The following is a 14,145-nucleotide window of genomic DNA, read 5'->3' as shown; positions in this document are numbered from 1 at the left end:
CCATTCACTTTTGCAAACTGGATCACTTTTAACTTGAATTCAGTACCGTACAAAAATCTTTTCTGAGCCATTTCTGGGCAGAACGTGGCAAAACGTAACCTACTATAATATACCGGTAAGAAGGGCGAAACAATGAGCGCAAAGACAACAAGTGTGAAAAAGTGGGAAATGCAAGTAAAAAAATCTACAATAATGAGTGCAAAAACAAGCGTGAAAAAAGCAGGAAATGCAAGTAAAAAAATCTACAACCACTGTATAAGACGCACCCAGTTTTTAGGCCCCAAATTTTTCGGAAAAGGGTGTGTCTTATACATGGGGAAATACGGTACTTGAAGGACGCTGGTGCAGGAATTTCTCTCCGCTCAGCTGCCATCACAGTTGAGCTGGTGGGTGATGCCCCTGGGCCACCTTCTCTTGCCTGTTGCTCATTTGTCACCTCTCCTCACCCCATGTCAGTCCACAGCCAGGCACTGCACACATGTTCCCATTGGAGAAAACGCCACTTCTAGCCAAACCTCAAGGTCATCTTCAAATGCGTTAATTCTGAATTAAGTGTGGGTCTTTCTTTAGGCAAATGCTTACTTCCTGTTACATAAGGAAAGGGGGAATCTCATTCTTATGCTCAAAATGCCGCGCCCCCCCCATTCTGAAATCTAGAAATGATCTGTTTCTAAAAACACACATTTGTGTGATCACATTTGTGTTGTGAAGGACACATTTTGGATTTTTAAATGAAGTCTGTTCCTCTCATTGTAAATAACTGGGATCACAGTACAAAAATATGTAAGCTGGGAAGTAGATGAGATGGAAAGACCCAGCAGTACCTTTGTCTTACTCTACCCTGTTCCCACTTTCCTCAAATTCCTTTGGGGTTTTTGTAACATATTTATAGTTTGATATAATGTGTACATACAATCTGGCATCTCACACCCTTCTCACTCCACCACCCTTCAAACACCTTTCTTGACCCTTCGAAGTCGTCTTTGGAGGCCGCCCTCTCTCCTAGAGCTGAAAATGTCCCTTCTGTCCTCGTCTGCAACATCCCGTTGTCCTGTGTTCAGCGCCACCACAGTGCGCATCTTTTGCTTGTGGTCCTTCCCAGTTGCACTCGGCTCCTTGCCTTTCCAGAGATGGGTCACCCATGTCTAGGGCTGAGGGGCTTTGGCATTTGGCTATTCCTGATCTAACACTAAGTCATTTGGCATTTTACTTGGTCAGCGCTGATATTTTGTCCTATTAGCAATTCTAATAAAACCTTTAAGAAAATAAACCTGAACAGCGAAATGACCTTCAAGAAATACCGTGGGAATATTACACCCAGCATCGTGGTTGCTTGCATCATCCCGTGAAAACGGCAATTCCACAAACCCAACTCTGTCGCTGCAAAACCTGAGTCATTACAAAGTGTGAAAAAAGGCAGACAGATTTACTGATGACTCAGGGACTGAGGAGAGGCCAGTTCCAGGCAGATGGCTTTACTCCCAGGCCACAGACATTTGTCCCAGACGACCGACGCGCAGGGGCGAGGACCGGAAGTGGCCAGCTCAAGATAAGAGTGGCTCTTTCCAGATTTCCCAAGCTGGTGAGGGTGCTGAGTCAGGTGTGGACGTGACCAGAATCGAGCCTGCACATTTTCTGGTGGGAAACGTGTACATTTGAACACAGATGGGAATTGATTTCATTCAATTCAGCCATTCAAAAAATTGTATTCTAGTCAAAGATGAAACTGCTGGCTACTTAACCTATGTTTTAGGTAAGTTTTGAAGATTCATTCTATATTTCATATAGAATACTGTATTTGAAATATATATGAATTACAATTTATTATTATTTGAGCCCAGGGTCTGGCGACTGTGAATGACCACTTGTATAGCAGGTTCTCGAATAATGTTATTTTGTTCAACTTCATTTTGTTTTGTTACAGCATTGATGAGACGCTGTAGGAACGTAACTTTTGTTTCTACCCATTAGCCTGTGGAGAAATTGGTTTCGTTATAGGTCGTTGTGCTTCAAGTCACAGAACCTATCGATGACATTAAGTGAAGACTTACTATAGGAGCAGGTGATGAAGGGGAGATATAGGGTGTCTCATGGTAGGCCTCAGTGAGCTGGAGATCTCTGAGAGAGGGTCTTGGGCTCAGAGAAAGCCACCGTTAATAATAAGAACCTTCCCGACTTTTCCACAGGCTGGAGGTCGGAGGTGGCTCACCACAGTCACTGGGTAATGAGCACTTTGGATTATGATTCACAGTCCTTCTTTAAAATTAGATTTGGGGACGGGCCTTGCCTTCCCCCAGAAGAACATGCCTTCCCGCAAAAACGCGACAGGCCCACTTTCTCTGAGGTGGTTAGTCAGTGCAGTGCCTGGCTGGACCATGTCCTCAGGAGGATGTGACATGTATGTCCTGCCAGCTGGGTGGGATAGGAGAGCCCTGTCCAGCCCCAGCCGGTGTCCTGTGGGTCTTTGGGGAGTCGCTGGGCAGCTTTGGCCACTGTGCCTACGCCGGAGCCGGACCCCCGCTGCCAGGTCCCCCCCCCCCCGAGCCAGGAGAACACTGGCTTCCACTTTCCACCCCATTGGGGACCCTCCAGTTAGGTCCTGCAGGGCAATGTCACAACCCTCCTGTCCCGGCTGAGCGCCTGACACTGCCCTTTCCCTCAGAGCTGCAGCAGCTGCCCCTCGTTGCTCTGGGAGGTGGGTTTACCACAGAATCGCTCCATTTGACCCCAAAGTGTGTCCCCTCCTCACCCAGAAAGGTGCCCTGTCAGTGGGGCCCCGCTTGTCCTAACTCCTGGCTCTGTGTTTGCCTTTCCTCTGCCCCCATGACAGTCAGGCCCAAATGAGATGAAAAATATCCACAAACCGCGAGATCTGGGAGAAAACGTGACCTATGTGGGCTTCCCACAGGGTTGGTACGAAAATGCCACAATTGTCTTAACTAAATGGAGAGGATGTAGAGTTTCCTACATTGAAGACAGGCTGGGCAGGTTGTATCCATTTTCAGACTGTGACTCCAGAAACACAGTCCCTACAGGGGAGAAGAAACTGCCGCGTCGGGGCTCTGAGTGGTCGGCAGGTATCAGATCCCGCCGATGTGGGGTGCTGCCAGGTGTGCGCCTTAGCCGAGCGTGACAACCAGACACAAGCGGAGGGCTGGAGTGTCCCCGGGTGCTCTCAGCACAGAGTCCCTCTGCGGGCGACTTGTCAGTTGAATATGGCTCCAGAGGAATTCATTACACGGTGTCCCGAGATAGCGGGATCTGGGGTTGGGGACAGGGTGAGGGAGAGCGATTCTCCCATGCTTTTCTTTATTTCCTATATCCCACTGGACACACCAATCTGTGATTGTGGAAACCCGAGAGAGTTCGGGGTGAAGGGCACTGAATACAAGGACAAAGAACTGGGTTCATTGTAAGGTGTACAGTTTGTCGTTGTGCTGGGAGAAGGGGCCTCAGCACCAGGCAGACCTGGGTCTGAGTTGGTGGTGGGCTGGAGCTGGATTGTACTGGCTCACGATAACCACTGTGCACAGCTCTTCTCAACTCCACTCAGGGATGGGCTGTCTGTCTGAAATGGGTGAGGTGGGGGTATTTACACCACAGGAAGTGGCAGATGCTTCAGATCAGCCTTGTATATTTGTTTATTTTCTGTGGTGAACGCCCGAGCACAGCACTGGTTTGCACTGGTTTGAATCAACTGCCCAGACGATGGGCCAAGCCCTGTGCCAGTCTGCTGGCTACCCTGTGACCTTGAACAAGTCACCTGTGCCAGAGCTCAGCTTCCTCTTCTAAAGTAGGGATGGTTTTGAAGACCTCACGAGACTGATGAGAGAAGTCAGAGAACCTGGTCCTCCTGTCCCCGTTTCAGTTCACGTGTCACCCCACACCATCTCCCCACCTAGAAAGTTCAGTTGCTGGAAACGCCGTCCAGACGCATATCCGGTGACTCATCCAAACCCAGGATCCCTCCTGGATGAAGTCACCAGGATGACCCCTCCTTCCATCTCGTATCTCCCCACAACACTGCCGGTAAAGGGCAGGTCCTGCCCATTTCCTGCTCCTCCAGGCCAGCCTCTTCACAGCCGTCACACTCTTCTTCCCAAACGAGACAAATCTTATCTGGACCCTTCTGCTTAGACATGGCCCTGGTTCAAGGCCAGATGTCCTGGCCTGACGGCCCCGAGGCTCTGCTTGACCCGGGTTCCGCCTGCCTGTGCAGCGTCCTCGGAGCTCAGTCACCCCACCACCAGCCCCACCACTGCCACCTCCCTACCCAGGATGGGGACTCTCCCTTGTAAAACTCTGAGCTTAGGCCCAGGTGGCTTCTTGTGGCTGGAATGTTGCCTCCTCTCTCCCTGGGGGAACTGCAGATTCTGTGGCAGTCCTACCCTCTCCGTGAAACCTTCCTGGCCACTGAGCCAAGTTTCGTCCTGTCTCCTCACCCCACCTCAGACCCTCGTTGGTTCTGGCTCCTAGCTCAGGGCTTCTTGTCCCCATCTGCTGCTTGTCTGGCTGCCGCACTAGGGGCTTCAACAACAGAAATGTGTGTCTCACAGCCCCGGAGGCTGGAAGCCCAAGGTCAAGGTATCAGAAGCGCTGGTCCGTCCTGAGGGCTCTGAAGGAGAACCTGTCCCGGGCCACCCTCCTTGGCTTGTCCATGGCTGTCTTCTCCCTGTGACTTCACATCTTCCCACAGAATGTGTCTCTGTGTCCAAATCTCCCTTTTTATAAGCACATCAGTCATATGGGGTTAGAAGCCACCCTACTCCAAGTATGACCTCATCCTAATTGAATGAATTACATCTGAAATGACCCTATCTCCAAATAAGGTCGCATTCTGAGGTCCTGGAGGTCAGGACTCCAACATGTGAATTTGTGGGAGGACTCAATTCAACGCATACGGTATTGGCCAGGGTTTTTACAAAAAACATGTACAAAAGAGGAAAAAGGAAACCTAAGAATCTTTTCAGATAAACCATGGTGACGTTAACAACAAACCTTGCTGGGAAGGGCCTCATGGAGGCTGTTGACTTTCAAGGCCAAAGGTCAGCCCAAGTGCACAGACCTTCTGAATATACTCTTCCTAGTGATCGCTTTGTTGGCAGCGGGGTCCAAGAGCTAACGTGGAAACGCACCTGCCCCCTGTCCCGCCTGCCCTGTCCCCTTCCCCTTTGACTTTCCTCAATGGAATCCAGCGGCCCCCTGGCTGGACTCACCTGGGAGGGGAGGAGGGAGCCAGTCGCGGGAGCTCGGGGCTCCCAGACCTCTTGCTCTGCGTAGAGATGGCTTTGAGCCATTGGAAGCGTCGGGAGAGCAGAGAGAGGCCCTGTGAGAAGCTTATCTCTGATCTTGCCTGCCAGAGACCTGGCCCCAGAGCAGGACACAGGCTGGCTTTCTGCCCACAGCTGCTGCAGTGGCTGCGGAAATGGCGTGAGAGGCCAGCCTAGGGGTTGTCTCCTTGCCGGGATTGTCCCCTTGAATGATAAGCGGTCATCTGTGGCCAGAGGGTCAGAGAGGAGCCTTGCAGTTCCCAGGGAGGGTTTCTGGTTACTTCCCAGCGGGAGTTGGCTGGCCAGGCACAGATGCCTTTGTCTCTGCTGGTCCACCGAAGCTTGGACCCCGTCCCTGGCCAGGCCCCAGAGACGCTGGCTGGTTTCCTGCAGCGGAAGAAGCTGCTCTTTTTGTGTCTGCTGATGGCCCTGTTGCAAGCCACCTCCGTCGGGGCACATCTGGGGAAGCAAGCTTGAGTGAGTGTAAGACCCCTCCTTTGAGCGGGGATGGCTGGCTGGGCTGGACATGGCCTTGACATCAGTGGCTCTCTGTTCAGCACTTCTCGAGGTCGTTCACCCTGTCCGCTTTGTGACTTGCTCCTCCTCTTAGCTGTATGGACAGGATGGCTCTAGAACCCGTGTGCACACTGCCACGTAACCTTCCACCCGCATCCCATGCAACCCTGCTCCAGCACCTTCCATGGCTCCCTATTGCCTGAAGTGGTGTTTCTCAAACTGGTGCACCTCAGGCTTGTGGGTAGCTCGTGAAAGCTCAGCCCCTCCCAGGTCCCATCACAGCCCCCGCAAGGACCAAAATCCAGCCCAATCCACAAGTGGTTTCTTTTTTCACTTGGATAATTTAAAAAATATATGTGATAAAATACACATAAACATAACTTCTAGAATTTTAAGTGTACAGTTCAGTGGCTTTAAGTACTATTATGAACCGAATGTTTGTGTCCTCCCAAATCCATATGTTGAAGCCCCAGTCCCTATTGCAATGGTGTGTGGAGCGGGGCCTTTGGGACGCGGTTAGGCGTAGATGGGGTCTTGAGGGTGGGGAATCTCGGGATGGAATTAGTGCCCTTAGAACAAGAGGAAGAGACCTCTCTTCTTTTCTCTTCCCTTCCCTCCTCTCCCTCGCCCTCACTCTCTCCCTTGCCCCCCGCCCCTGTCTCACTCTCCCTTCCTCAGTGAGGACCCACTGAGGAAAGTCCACGTGAGTGCACAGTGAAGACGACAGCTCGCCCCAGAACCCAACCCTGCTGGCACCCTGATCCCAGACTTCCAGCCTCCAGAACGATGAGAAAAGAAATGTCTGTTGTTGAAACTCCCCAGTCTGTGGTATTCTGTTAGAGCAGCATGAGCTAAGACAGGTCACTCATCACCACCATCCTTCCCCAGAACTTGCTTCATCTTCCCAAATTCAAACTCGGCACCGCTTGACCCTTGACTGCCCACTCTCCCCTCCCGCACCCCTGGCGCCAGCACTGTACCTCCTTTCTTTATGAATTTGACGACTCCCGGAGCCTCATGTAAGTGGAATCAGACGCCATTTGTCTTTTTGTGACAGGCTCATTTCACTGACCATAGTGTCCTCAAGGTTTATCCGTGTTGTAGCAGGTGTCAGAATCTCCTTCCTTTTCAGTCTGAATAAGAATCCACTGTATGGATGGACCATATTTTGTGTATCCTTCATCTGTCATTGGATACTTGGGTTGCGCCCACATTTTGGCTACTGTGAATCATGCTGCTGTGAACGTGAGTGTAGAAATATCTCTTTGAGGCCCTGCTTTCAGTTCTTTTGGGGATATACCCAGCCATGGAATTGCATGATCACGTGGTAATTCTATGTTTAATGGTTTTCAGGACCTGCCAAACTGTTTTTCACAGCGGCTGTGCCATTTTACGTTCCCATCAGTGGCACACAAGGCTTCTAGTTTCCCCACATCCTCACCAACATGTTATTTTCTGTTTTTTGTTTGTTTTCTTGTTTACTTTTTTTAAATAGTAGCCATCCTAACGGCTGTGAGGCGATATCTCGTTGTGGTGTTGATTTGCACTTCCCTGATGATTAGTGACATTAGGGCATCTTTTCACAGACTCACAAGCCATTCGTGTACCGTCTTTGAAGAAGTGTTTATTCAAGTCCTTTGCTCGTTTTTTGATCGGGTTTGTTGTTGAGTGGTAGCCATTAGGGATTTTGATGGAAGGCAAAGTGATTGAGAAGATGAACCCTTCCTGGAATGTCGAGGGCCCTTAGCGGGGTGGCCCTGACTCACCCTCCATCTCATTTCCTGCTTCTCCCAGCAAGAATGCTTTGCTCTAGCCAGATGTTTCTGTCTTCTGGCCGTTGCTGATACCATCCCAACAACTGGGACCACCACAGCAGGCAGACGTTGTCTTGTCTTCACGAGAACCACCCTCTTCCCATCTCCCATTGAAATAGTTCTGGTGGGACTGTGGTTCGTAGTGTCCCTCCCTTCCTGGCCACGTCAACAGCACATGATCCAGGCTTGCCCAGTCCTAGTGCTCGCATCGCCATGGTATCAGGCTGGCCCAAGGGGCGGACATGCGACTCAAGCCAATCTATGCAGCTATTAAAAAAAGTCTCTTCCTTCTTGACTTGTCAAGCTGGGGTGATAGGAGCCGGGGCTGCTTGTGGCTTCTTCCTTGAAAGCACAGCCCCTGTGCAGAGAGAGAGAGAGGGAAAAAAAAAGGTCAACACACAAATGCAAGCTGGCCCAAAACCAGGAAAATAAAGAGAGGATATAAGAAAGAATGATGCCATTTGAGTCCCTGGACCCATCCGTACCGTAAACTAGTTTCACTAGCTCCCCCCCGGAGATTGAGGGACACAAGCCCAGAGATTCCCTTTTGCCTGAGCTGGTTTGAACTTGGTTTCTGTCACCGATAACAGAAAAAGTTCTAACCTTAAGATCCTCTGTACCATACACTTGCTGTCTATACCTTGTGTAACAGGCTGGGTCTTTACGGGGAAAATGACCCTGTGATGGCTGGTGGGGACTTGCAAAGGGGACACCCAGTATCCTCACATTCCCTCCCTATCCCCCACTGCCTCCGGGCAGCTTCGTGCAGAGGCTCAGCCCCACCCAAGGAACACGGGGTCTGTAGGGACGGACTGACAGACGGTGTGAAAGGTGAGTAATTGCGGAAAACATGAGCTGGTGTCTCCTTGTTGTGGGTGTTGAGTGTGTGGCTTTTTCCGTTTGCAGCTGTGGGCTCCCTAGTGGGTTCTCCACCCCAGCCAGGAAGGGGAAGCCGCCCCCGGGTGTCTTTGAGTCTCGGTCCCTGGGGAGGACGAGGCGGGGAGCTGGACCTTGGGTGGGGGGTGTTGGAGAGTGGTCCGGCCACCCTGAGACAGGGGAAGAGGATGGGTGTTGGAGTCCTGCTCGGTGGTGAGACCAGCACCCTCAGCAGCCATCCCCAGATGGCATTCCTTCTGGGGGTATGGGGCAACCTACTCCCACACTTGAAGTGCTGGGCTTACACTGCTGGAACGTATTCCTGTATGACTTGCTCAAAGACAATTTTTTTTTTAAGTTCAGAAATTTTTATTGGAAAACAAAGAGATGTTTCTCGCACCCAGGTGTCGGCAGAGCGTGTCCTGTGTGTTCCACATTAATATGTCAGTGGGTCACGTGGCACCTTTTACTGTTTTTGCTAGCTCTGTTTTGAAAGCTTGTTTTGTCCTCATGCTGTTAATTTGGGGAAGTTCACGCCCCATTTCCCTGGTCACGCTTTCTGCTGCTTTGATTTGCCCTTGGCATCTAGAGTGCAGCGTATGAGAAATATGTGAAATCGATGATAATAATAATAATAATAAGTAACATTTCTGGAAGGCTCAGCATGAGTTTGCACTGGTTTTAGCACTTTACAAGTAGTTACTATTGAGAAAGATCCCCATCTTGTGACCTGTGCAGATGTGGGTGGGCTGTGGCCGAGCCACTGTCACCGTTCACCCCGGATGCGAGCTGAGCCACTCTAGAGGGAGGGTCTGTGGGCTTATTACCAATCTTGTTTATGCCACGTCCAGTTTTAATAACAAGGACACAATCTAATTAAACATGGTGCAAGCCAGTGAGATGTGAAGGTTACTAAGAATTGTTTTTATGATACGTACATCGAGTGCCTTGGGACTACTTGATAAAGGTGACTCATTCTACAAAAGATGCAATCAGATGAGATGGGCACGACTGCTGGAAAAGACCAGGAGAACCCAGTCTCGGGGACCCGGACCTCAAGCTGTTCGCCTCACCTGGGTCTTTGAGTGCTGGCTCTAAAGAAAACCAAGCCGGAAGGTGCTCCTTACAGACACGGTTTATGCAAAGAAATTCCGACATGGAATTCCACCAAGTGACACATTCTCTAATGGGGACCTTGAGCCTGTGTCAAAGTACAGCTACTAAGTGTGTTTTCAGTCAGAAGCTTTACATTGTAAGAGTGGTTTTATTTCACGATTCTCCACTTTAACTGTCCTTTTTCAATGAATCCATCCTTGGCTGGGCAGAGGGTTTCGGCTATAGATGTAAATAAGTGTTGAAGAGAAGTCATCCTGAGACATCTTTGGTTCAGTTGCCAGGCAGGAGGTCTCCCCTTCTGCTCTTCAGGGCTCCAGGTCACCTACAGGCCCAGGTCACAGAGTCCCCCGTCCACCTCCATCCCTCGCCCTTGACCGTTCCAGCTGACCTTTGCCCCGCCTTCCTCCCCGGTCTCGGAGCCTCGGCCTCACCTGGCCCTGTACGCATGCATCCAATCTTTCCATTTCTTGCTTTGGCACCTTCTTTGAGATTTTGTTGTGAGCTGGTAGGGGGAGTCGGCCCTTAGGGCACCAGTAAGTGTTGGAGGGGAGGGAAGTCCACAAAAACCCTCAGATTAAAGCCCGGCGTTTGGGGGAGCAGTCCATCCACACAATGGAATAGTATTCAACCTTGAAAAGAAAGGAAATTCTGACACGTGCTACACATAGATGCATCTTGAGGACATCATACCAAATGAGAGAATATAGTCACAAAAGGACAAATGCTGTGGGATTCCACTTATATGAGGGAGCTAGAGCCACTCAAAACCAGAGACAGAAGGTAGAACGGTGGTTGCCAGGAGCTGGGAGTGCGTTTCTTTGGGAGAGTATGTGGGTGAGCATTTGTCATCTTACCAAACTGAGGCTATACAGTGAGGCTTCGATTACAGTGACAATGGTGACAAGGATGTTCCCTTGTTGTTCGGAGACCATAAGGGGAGGAACCACTCCTGGGAGCTCTTGTCACTGCCCCCTGAGCACAGGCGCATAACCCAATGTCCTGATTAAAGGAAGGGAGAGAGGAAAGAACAAGAAAGTGAGGAGGGGGGACAGTCATTTGCAACTCTTCTGGTCATGTGCAAGCACATTTCATGTCAGTTAGTGCACGTGCCGTTTTGTTCCTTTTTCTCTTATTATGTATCTGTCCTTGTGGAACAGATATCATTTTTTAACAGCCATGCAGGATGCCATCGGATTGATAGCCATTCTTCCGGAGTTGGACATGAGGCCATTTTTAGGGTCAGCTTAGATGTTTTCATCAAACCCTGCAGTGGGTCCCTTTTTTTTTTTTTTCTCTTCCTTTTCATTATTTCCTTAAGCTACTTTCTGAGAAATGGCATTTCTGGGTAAAAGGGGATGGATATTTTTGTGGCCTTTGAAAGATAGGGGCAAATTTCTTTTCATTACACTGTGCTAATTTGCAAAACCCAGGAGAGCTTCCTGGTAAGTTTTAGAAGATAGAGTTGGGGCAGGAAACGCTCACCAAAATGTCACTCTTGTCCCTTGGAAGGCTCTGGCCTTAGTGTTTCTGGAAGGTTCTAATCAGCGGCTCTATTTTTGTGAGGCCTGGCTGGAGCAGTCAGGAAGGCTTTATGACTCTCTGGACGGATAAGGCTATTCGGGGACTGTTTTTGGCCAGTTGAAGTGCCTATTGTGAAGGGCGCAGACATGGGGACCCACTGAGGGGTGACAGGACTCTGTTGGACCCCATCCCTGCTCTCCTGAGCTTGCACTGAGGTGAGGAGTGAAGCAAACGGGGCCAGGCAGCCTTGTCTACTCTACCCAGTGCTCTTGCATCCAGGTGACTGTGGCCAAGCCTGGGACCAAGAGGGTGGGCGTATCAGCCCAGGCCAGTGGCCCAGCCAGAGTGGTGGGCCCTGGGGTCAGAGGTGTTTTGGGCTCAGCTCAGGCAGAGCAGGGCCCTCGGTGAAACAGCAGGCAGATCCAGTCAGCACCCAAGCCGAGAGGACAGACAGGAGGTGCAGCGGTGCCCTCCACCCCCACCAGCCAGAATCTCTCTCCCTGGGGGCTGGGCCTCCCGGGGACACACAGGAACCTATGACTCAGGTGCATGTGTCTTCACACAGGTTGGGCCCCAGACCCCAAGTACCCTCAGCAGAGGCAGCTGACTTTTTTGCGGGTTTCTGGCCAGAACCCCAGCCTACTCTTGGGGTCACCTCTGAGAAAGGCCAAGGCCTCAGCAGGGGCCTGCCCAGGACGTGACGATGGGCACAATTTACTTCCACTCGGGGAGCAGCACGGGAGGCTATGTGGGGACAGGAACCCTGCGTCTGATCACTCAGAACAAAATGTCAGACAAAACCAAAGCCACTTCCTGGGAGGGCAGAGCCTGAGGTGTCAGAGCCCAGCTCGCCGTATCTATGCCTGCTACTTCTGATGTGGACTTTTGGGGCTCCTAGGGTCCCCCAGAATCTAAGATGCTTTCCCCCAGTACTGCCTCAGCCACACCCTTTCACAGGCTGGAGCAGACAGAAAGGCTTTATGGCTATCTGGACGGGTAAGGTTATTTGGGGACTGTTTCTCAAATAATAATCATATTTGGGGACTGTTTCCCGAATAATCCTGAACGCTCTCTGGCATCAACAACAATATAAATAATACAATAGAAATGACTGATCCTTACACAGTGCTGGCCACCGTTCTAAGTGCCTTCCGTGGTCTAACTGTGGTAGATGGTACGCTTATTATCCCCTTTTACAAATGAGGGAACACACAGAGAGGTTAAGAAACTGGCCCCAGGTCACACAGCCAGCGAGTAGAGGAGCTGGGAATCGAACCGAGGCCGTCTAGCTCCAAAGTCCGTTAGTTCACTCACCTCACTGCACAGCCTTTCAGTCTGATAAGATGACAAGAGCTCACACACAGGTGCCAGCACTGGAGCAGGGAGGGCAGTGCCAGGGCTCCATGCACTGCCGTTCACCAGCCAGGCAACTTGGCTAATTCCTGCATTTCTCTTAGGCTCAGTTACCTTGTCTATGAAATGGGCATATAACCCCCACTTCACAGGTAGCTGTGAGGATCCAATGAGGTTGCGTCTGTGTGGGGGCAGCACTGTAGCCCCCTGGCCATGGTTGGATATTCAGGAAATGTGGGCTCCTGTCCCCAGTCCTCTTCCTTCGCACAAGTTCTGAGAAGGGCCCCTGCAGGGCAGTCCTGGGGGCAGGCACAACATCTGTAAAACTGATGATTCGATGTATCCTGCCTCACGAGGCTCTTGAGAGAGGCAATTGGACGTGACAACATAAGACTGCTGCACAAGAACGCACTCTGTATGGCCGCTAAGAAGCTGGGAAACTATGGGGACAACAATGCTGTTCAGCACTGTCCTCCTCACCCGCCCAAAGGTTTTGGTTTAGCTGCCTGGTATCCTGTCCTCAGAGTCATCGTTTCTGAGGAGGTGGGCACACACCTCCATTTTTTAATCAGCGCCCCTTTCCTATTCACCTCTGACCTCCACAGAGGGCCATCCGGGAACTTACCCGCCTTCTTGACCTCCCTGTTCTACAGGAAAGTCACCCCGCCTGGCCGAAGCAATAGTGAAATATTTATTAACACCTAAAAATGGAATGCTGATGTAGGCTTCAGTTTCATTTCTTTTCTCCACTTCAGTAGATTGGGAGAGTTGCAGCTCACTGCATCGTGAATATCCCTGATGGCGTTGTTCTTGTTCTGGATAATGGATGGTTTTAGAAAACGCCTGGCAAGGTTGTCTGCTTCCCTGGGCTGCACGCTTCCTTCCTGTCAGGGTCCTCCTTCCCTCCATGTCCCCTCAGTGCTGCTTGCTCTTCTGCTGGTGTTCCCGCCTTGAGAGTGGGGCCATGTCTGACTTTCTTGGCAAGCTCGCTGTCACACTCAGCGCCATGCCACGTCTCTCCTCTCTCTCCTAACCTCGCACGCCTGTCGCTCCCTCGCACAGGTTGATGACATCGCTTCACACCACATGGTTACAAGATGGCTGCTGCATGGCCAGCATCACATCTGCCTTCCAGGCAAGGAGAGGAGGAAGGCAGGAGAGGCAAAGAAACAAAGGCAGCCTTTCTTCCAGCAAAGCTTTGACTTTTTATTTAGAAAGGGTTCTTCTCCCCAGAATTTTTCACCTACATTTCATTGGCCAGACCTTGGTCCCGTGGCCACCTGTCACTGAACAAAGCGCACTTTGGAAGAGCACGTTTCGACCCCTTCTGTTAGTAAGGAAGAAAGGGAGATGAGACTGGAATGGCAGCTAGCAGTAACTGCCACCCAGCCTGCCCCTTTGCGACCCAACACTCATTTATACCTGTCCTTCACACACGGAAACCACCTCTATCTTACACGTCTCATTCTTCTATACTCAGAGCCGGGGTCTCCATAAGTCCCCCTGCAGTCCTATGACCTTTAAACTACAAGACATCAGCTCCAACAGACTCTGTCTCAGCGACTGGTTAGACATAGGACGACTGGAATAACAGCTTCATTCAGGAAAAAGAAGAACGGGAAACAAGCCATGCTCTCGTTAGTCACCAGTGACCTCCACATGGACATCACTGGGCAGGC

Source organism: Hipposideros armiger, unplaced genomic scaffold, assembly GCF_001890085.2.
Source record: "Hipposideros armiger isolate ML-2016 unplaced genomic scaffold, ASM189008v1 scaffold_35, whole genome shotgun sequence".
Classification (NCBI taxonomy): Eukaryota; Metazoa; Chordata; class Mammalia; order Chiroptera; family Hipposideridae; genus Hipposideros; species Hipposideros armiger.
This window is presented reverse-complemented; position numbering follows the sequence as displayed.